The following is an 8,266-nucleotide window of genomic DNA, read 5'->3' on the forward strand; positions in this document are numbered from 1 at the left end:
CAGCTTCTGGCAACCACCATTCCACTCTCCAGTTCTATGAGTTTGACAATTTTAGAGTCTTTATTCAATACCATCATTGTATTATTTGTCCTTTTGTGTCTGGTTTATTTCACTTAACATAATGTTCTCCAGTTTCATCCATATTGTCAGAAATGCCAGGATTTCCTTCTCCTTTAAGGCTAAATAATATTCCTTTGTATTTAAATACCACATTGTCTTTATCCATTTATCTATTTCTAGACATTTAGATTTCTTCCACATCTTGGTTATTGTGCATAATGCTGCAGGGAACATGGAATGCAGGTATTTTTTCAAAATTCTAATTCCTTTGGCTTCTATACCTAGAAGTTGAATTGCTGGGTCATATGGTAGTTCTATTTTTAACTTCTTGAGGAAACTTCATACTGTTTTCCAGACTGCCTACATCAATGTACATTCCCATCAACAATCTACCAAAGTTCCCTCTTTTCTTTCTTTCTTTCTTTCTTTCTTTCTTTCTTTCTTTCTTTCTTTCTTTCATCATAGCCATCCTACCCAGTGTGAGATGTTATTTCATTGTGGTTTTGAGAAGACTGCCTACATCAACATACATTCCTATCAACAATCTACCAAAGTTCCCTCTTCTTCCTTCCTTCCTTTCTTTCTTTCTTTCTTTCTTTCTTTCTTTCTTTCTTTCTTTCATAGCCATCCTACCAGTGTGAGATGTTATTTCATTGTGGTTTTGATTTGTATTTCTTTGGCAACAAAAGAAAATAAAATGACAAGTGGAATTGCATTAAACTGAAAAGCTCCTGAAGAAGGAAGGAAACAATCAGTGAAATGAAAAGGCAACCTACAGAATAGGAGAAACTATTTGGAAGCTATATATTTATTTGATGGGTTAATATCAAAAATATTTAAGGAACTCCAACAACTCAATAGTGAACAAAAATAACTAATGAACTAAGAACCCCAAAGAATGGGCAAAGAAATTGAGGACATGTTTCTCCAGAGAAAATATGCAAATGGCCAACAAGTATAGGTAAAGATACTTCAACATCACTAATCATCAGGGAAAAGGTATTAAAAAAAAAAAAAAACCTCTCCAAATAAGAATACTGTTTCTCCCTAGGAAGCGTAACATTAGTTTATCACTTAACTAAAAATGTGGGCTTTTGTGGGGTGCCTGGGTGGCTCAGTTGGTTAGACATTTGCCTTTTGCTCAGGTCATGATCTGAACTGTCTAGACTACAACAAGATTTTAGTTGGAGGTTGTGTATGTTGTCCTTATTATCTGACCTGTTACTCAAGTCCTAAAATTAAAATGGCCTAAGAAAAAAACATCAGTTTCCTAAAGTTACACATAGGAATGGTTCACAAAACCCTGCAGCTATGCCCTGATGCTGGATGAAACCTGTCTTGTGTAGTCCTAAATTGGTTAACGTAATATCGTCCCACCATCTCGGAGGCACCACTGCCAATGTCATATATGCTGCAGTTACTCCTTAAACCAGATGTGTATTTACTGTGTTTTGTAACTTCTGATTCCTTCACCCCAACATCCAACATGCCTAGGCCATCTTTTTTTCTTCAGTCACATCCTGGGATCCAATGTATAAATTCAATATTGCATGTATTGTGCATAACTCTTCTAAAGGATCTTATTTTGTGTACTATATATGTCAGAATATAGTGTACATTGCCATATAATGTAAAAAGACAATGCAACCAACTGTCATACCAACTAAAATACCAAATAAATTTTGAACAGTGAAAAAAAAAAAGATCTAGCCCCATATCCCACTGTCTGCTCAGTGGGACGCCTGCTTCTCTCTCTCCTCTACCTGCTGCTCCCCCTGCTTGTGCTGTCAAATAAATAAATTCTTTTTTAAAAAAAGAATGTGGGCTGTGTTTTTCATATTTCATTGAACTCTTTTGACCATTTGATATTTTTCCCTATGTGATTTTTAAGGAAAATAGGAAGATGGTTGTTGGGGGGGAAACGTTATAAGTTTTGTAAGTTCATCCACCAGTGGTAGGTTCTCTGTCCAGATCCTCTGGCTTTCTAGATGTGAAACCTTCTCTTTAGAAAGAGTTGGGGGAAACTTCCCTTTCAAAGTACTCTCAATGGCCAGGATCTGTAGCTCTCAAGAGGTCTTCCTCAGGATACTGAGCCCTGCTTTGTTTGCAAGGGCAGAATTGAAAGTTAAGCACTGTCTCTTATGGAAGATCACTCCCATTTTGACTCTTTGTCAATGCCATCACTTCCTTTCATCTCTGCCATCACTTCTTTCTCCCTGCTACCAATCCTTTCTGTGTGTGATCTTAGGAAAAAGCAACACCACCACTCTAGAAATTAAAAAAAAAATCCACATGGAGAGCCTGGTTTTCCAGATCATGCTCTTTCATTCCCAGGGCATGACACCTTAAGTGAGATACCACAGGTTGTTCAGAACTTTTGGTTAGACTAAGAATAACCTAGGAAGTTCAATTTCTAATTCTATACATATGGCCTTTTTCATTTGCTTTATATTTAAGGGAAGAAAATCACCACTTAAATATAAGTCTTAGACTTGTGGTCATCTGTTTTTGCTGTATATTTTATTTGACAAGACAATTACTTGGTAGTATTTGTTAAGTAATTAAGCATTACAGAAAATAGGAATAATATTTTTATTTTGGGGCAGTACTAAATTTCTTTTTAAAAATTCTTTTTGGCTAAATTATAGAATTATAAAGGCCAATTTAAAAGCAACTGATTGGGATCCCTGGGTGGCGCAGCGGTTTGGCGCCTGCCTTTGGCCCGGGGCACGATCCTGGAGACCCGGGATCGAATCCCACATCAGGCTTCTGGTGCATGGAGCCTGCTTCTCCCTCTGCCTGTGTCTCTGCCTCTCTCTCTCTCTCTCTCTCTGACTATTATAAATAAATTTTAAAAAAAAATTAAAAAAAAAAAATAAAAGCAGCTGATTTTCTAGGCAGGTGCATGGATTAGAGGCCTTTTGAAGGTCTAATATAGCAATGTCAGAGTCCATATGACATTGAGCATCTGTTTAAATTGATTTATTCAGGAAAGCAATAATACTCTGAAATGAAATAGTACATTATTTATTAAGCCCACAATCTCACTTCAACTAAGAGCTGAAGAGAGAGATAAAAAGTTGCAAGGCTAAAAACAGAGGTCAAAAGAGGAGGGGTTTCCCTTTGAGATCATGGTACAAAAAGACTGTGCCTTCCATGTTGAGCACCCTTTCTCATGTTGTCACTCGTTCACTCTAAGACAAGCCATCTGCCACAATGTGAGCAGCCCTTAAATCTTAAAAGCTCATGTGGAATTCTCAGTCTGCCAAGTCATAAAGAAGTGAAGCCTACCAAAATCCATGTAAAGGAGGGTAGAAGCAGACCTTTCAGATCATGTCATTATTGAGAAGACTTCAGCTCCCATCCAAAGCTTGAGAACCACGTGATGGAAGGCCTGAGCCATAATATTTCTTACTTTAACTAAATAACATATCTGTTCTAATTAAAATATTCAGAATTGTGATTGAATATGATCAATGATTTTTTTTTTAAAATCTCAAATTAACATATTGCAATACCTGGTTCTAAATTCAATTTATTTTGATATTTGATTTTAACTACTACCTTGGATGAAAAAATAATTTCAAAATAGATTAAAATAGAATAATATTATTGTTTGCACTTAGTAAAGTATGAAATTTATTTTTCAATATTATAAGGTTTTCTTTAAAGTTTCTTAATCTTTTTCCATTTTTCTTGATAACAGTCTATATCAAAATCTAATGTTCTTCTTTATTTTGCTTTTTAAAAATTAGTTATGAATTTTTTCCCAAAATTTCTTAGAAGCATACTGAATATTTATAGTTCTCACATATTGTATTTAACAATAAATAACATAATGATGGAATTGTTCCAGATATTGATTTGAAAACATTCTTCCATAACATTTGTTTCATTTTCTCATTCATTGTAAAAATAATTTTCTTTATTTTGAAGGGCCTAATTAAATGTGTTTATTTTTAAATTATAGATTTGTTTGCTGTTTGACATCTAGATATGACCAACTAAATCAATAGAATTGGAATATCTATATATCTATATATCTATATCTCATTATGATACTTTATATTGTATATTTTATAAATATATTAAATGCTATATAATATTTATAGCATTTATATTTCCTGAATATATATTATATATATAACTTTAAATTAACAATTTTAAATTTATAGTTTAAATTTAAATTAACTTCAAATTAACAATTCCTTTTAGCACTTTTTCTATAATAGAACTGGAGAAAAATATTTGTTTCAAAAGATGTTAATGGGCATCTCAATCTCATAATAAAGTATTTTAAAGATTTTCTTGTATTTTAAAAGACTGGGTTTTGTTAAATTAAAGGCATTGATCCTCCCATAGCACTTTATACATCCCTTTGTTGCAATAATGTTTCTGTGAATAATGCTGTGAATAATTTCACATCTGGTGCCATCTCTGTAAACTTATTTTAGAAACCTTTAAATAATATTACTATTTTTATTTTTGTCAGAGCAGTTCTTCTATCAGTGGCTACATTTACACATTCTTCTCCTTCAAACATCATTCCACCTTCTCCAGGACCTCTTTTCTTTACTGACTTAAAATAATTACTCCTATAGGCATTTTATTTTAGTGCAGATTCTAGAAAATAACACGACACATGCTGGAAACATCTACGCTTTTATTAAACTGTACAGCATACCTTTCAGACTACATGCTTTTTCATATTTATTTTTTACAAACATTCAGAAATGTGCTATATATATATCATCCAACATTAAACAGTGTTTACTGACTAAAGCATGTGTACAGTTTGTTGTCATATTTTCTATTTAGTGTTACAAACACTTTTACCTTGGCAGAAAGAACAATTGTTTCCCCCAATGGAATGTATCTTTCCTTCCACTGTCATTATTTTCCTTTAACACCGCAACAGTTTTCAAATACTTGTCATTAAGTTTAGTGAAATTTTGTGAAGTATTGGACCAAGGTTTGCATTACTTAACACTTGAAACAACATAATCATTGTTTTCATGATCTAGATTCAAAGTTTTAAATGTCTTATGCAGAACGTGTTCCTCTTATTAGCAGCTAATACCACAATGGGAAACTTATGATGAAAGTTATACTCATTAATAATGACTATAAATTCATATTTAAAGTACTTCATTCAGATAACTTTATAATTTGAGGGGAATTTTTCTTCCATTAGAATATATATAGATAGACGTGTATGTGTGTGTATATATATATATAAAAATTTTTAAATTAATATGTCTGACAGAATTCATATCATGAGCAAAGCGTCAACTCCACCACGTTCTCGTGTTTCTTGTGTTTTCTCATGTTGCATTATTCACATCTTCCTCTGGGTTGGAAATTGAAGGTTGATGCTCAGCAAACATTCCCTTCTCTATTGGACTTTCCCATGTGGTGCAGATCTGGAAAACTTTCCCAGATTCCCTTGCAGACAGGATTCCCTATACAGTTCAGGTTCTGCCAACAAAACGCACTTCTGAAGACTTGGGAGGTGGAAGGTTACTCCGTCATTCCATCTTCTGGGTGGTGGTGGGTGTTTGGGCTCTGGCGGCTGCAGGTGGTGACGGTGGCCAGCCGAATGCCATCCTCTTACCACGACCATCATTGCAGGGACCTGGCCTGTGGTGACTGTGACCTTGGTCACAGTTTTCTTATTTCCTAATCTTTAGATGGCAGCAGCACTTCCTAATTTTCTACATCAACAACTGAGAAGTAGTGGTGGTTGTCTTGATTTTTTTCTCTCAGCCAGCCCTTCCAAGGGTCTTGTCATCACTTCGTTCACTGAATTAAGTCCATTTAATACTTGAATACTTTAATGTTTGGAATACTTAACATGACTTTTATTTTCCTGACTTAACTTGGAATCATTTAAAGCCATTTGTCCATTTGACAGATTTCATTTCATTCAAACTGGACAAAGCCAGGCTCTCCCAAATGGCAGGACATCACAAAATACTTATAAAAAGGCACACTAAAATGCTTTCTTAAGATCTCTTGTAATGCAGGGGCTTAATTGTTACCCTACCTTTTAGACAAAAATTTGAAAAAAGGTTTTATTATTTTCTCACCATATCCAGTAGATTATCCTGTATGCTACAAGATGAATGCATTTCACCTTAAAAATCATTGCTTTAAATAATAGGGAAATAATTTATATTTTCTAGATTTTCTTACTGTTGCAATTCTTTAGTCAAAATAATAGAATGGAAACAATAAGGCTTCCTTTTGCCCTTTCCTTTGAATTTCCTTTTTTAAAGTGAAACAAAAGAAAACAAACAAAACACATATCTTCTTTCTAATCCAATTCTTACCAAAAGTTCCCCTCCCTTATATGAAGGATCGTCACTCAGACTCTTTGTATCCTCATATGAAGAAGTACTGAACAACGAACAGAGAACTTTTTAGTTCTAATTATAAAAATCACATTAACTAGCTCTCCTTAACTCAATGTTCCTAGACTGTTTTCAGTGTATAAGGCAATGTGTTCTGTGAAATAAGTGCAGTGAACTGAATGTTTGTATTCTTCCCAAATTCACATACTGAAGCCCCACTCCAATATGTGATATTTGGAGACGGGGTGTTCGGGAGTGAATTAAGTTTAGATGATGTCCTGAGGTCATGTAAGCACTCTGAGGTGGTGGCTGTCTACAAGCGAGGAGGAGAGCTCTCACCAGACACTGCCCATGGGGGCATCCTGAATGTGGACTTCTAGCCTTCAGAACTCAGAGGAAACAAAGCTCTGCTGTCAAAGCCACCCAGTCTATGCTATTTTCTTATGGCAGCCTGCGCAGACCAAGACAGTGAGAAATCCATAGAATATAAGATATGGTTCCTGGCTTTGATGAATTCAAAATAACTAACAGCACAAACAATACAAGGTAGAATTACATACAATACAAAGTAGAATAGTCTACAATTATTATAGAAATTTAGAAAAAAGAGATCATTTTGCTAGGCCAGAGCAAAAGGCATTGCAAGATAAAATCTTATTTTTAATATATTGTGCTATCACCCGGCAGATGACAAGGAAGCATAAAGCTTAAATTTATTCCACAAGTGAGGGCTTTTCCCTGTAAGATCCATACCTCTCTCTTATTTTTTATTTTTCTTTCTTTTCCATTCTCATTTCTCTTCTGACCCTTTTGTACTCACCAACACATTTCAGCATGCCTCTGAGATGTGACTGATACTGTGATGGAAAAAAGATCCACTAAGAACAACTGTGCTTACTTTTTTATTTTAATGATGAATCTGGAAAGCTTCCCGGATGAAACATTTATTACCCTAAATGTATTCTGCTGAGGAGGAAATTGACCAGAGAAGCATCGGGCAACTACATGTATTTACAGTACGTTGACCTCTCTTCTCCCCATTTCTGTGAAACATCTGTGAGTGATCTTGCCAACATTTTTGGCCTATGACTGGTATTTGAAATCAGACATTTGAATTTCAGATATGTGCATTTATATTTATGTAGCCAATGAGCCATCTTCACAAGACATTTTTGAAATAAAAATGCCAGTTGCCTTGTTTAATGGAAATTGACAGAAAGTTAGGGTTTTGTTTATTTGTTTGTTTGGTTTTTTTTGGTTGTATATTGAAATCATATTATTTTATGCAAAGATCTTAAATTTTATAAGAATAATGGTAACCATACATTCCTTACTTATCATTCATGCAGAATAGAATGTACTCATTGTACTCTTAGTCATTAGCAGGACAACTCTGGCATTTTTACTGAGGCTCCAGGTTAATAGTAAGACAATTTCATCAGTGCATGGAAGGCCTATGGTCTGGGAAGAATGAGAGAGAAAATAATCCTGGGGAGATATGTTCCTTTTGAAGGGAAGATTATGAGATGACACATAAGCGAATATGATTTGCCTCTCATTTTGCATGGACTGGTCAAATCCTGGAGTATCTTGAGTCAATCACAGAGTTAAACTGATTGTACCTTAGTCTGCCCATGGTTCTTAAGGCCAGATCCATTTTTCATGGAACTGGGTTCCAGATTTCTTTCTTTCTTTCTTTCTTTCTTTCTTTCTTTCTTTCTTTCTTTCTTTCTTTCTTTCTTTCTTTTTCTTTCTTTCTTTCTTCTTTCTTTCTTTCTTTCTTTCTTTCTTTCTTTCTTTCTTTCTTTCTCTGAATAGAAATAGAAATTTTTTTTCTGAATAGAAATAACCAT

Source organism: Vulpes vulpes, chromosome 13 (assembly GCF_048418805.1).
Source record: "Vulpes vulpes isolate BD-2025 chromosome 13, VulVul3, whole genome shotgun sequence".
NCBI classification, from domain to species: domain Eukaryota; kingdom Metazoa; phylum Chordata; class Mammalia; order Carnivora; family Canidae; genus Vulpes; species Vulpes vulpes.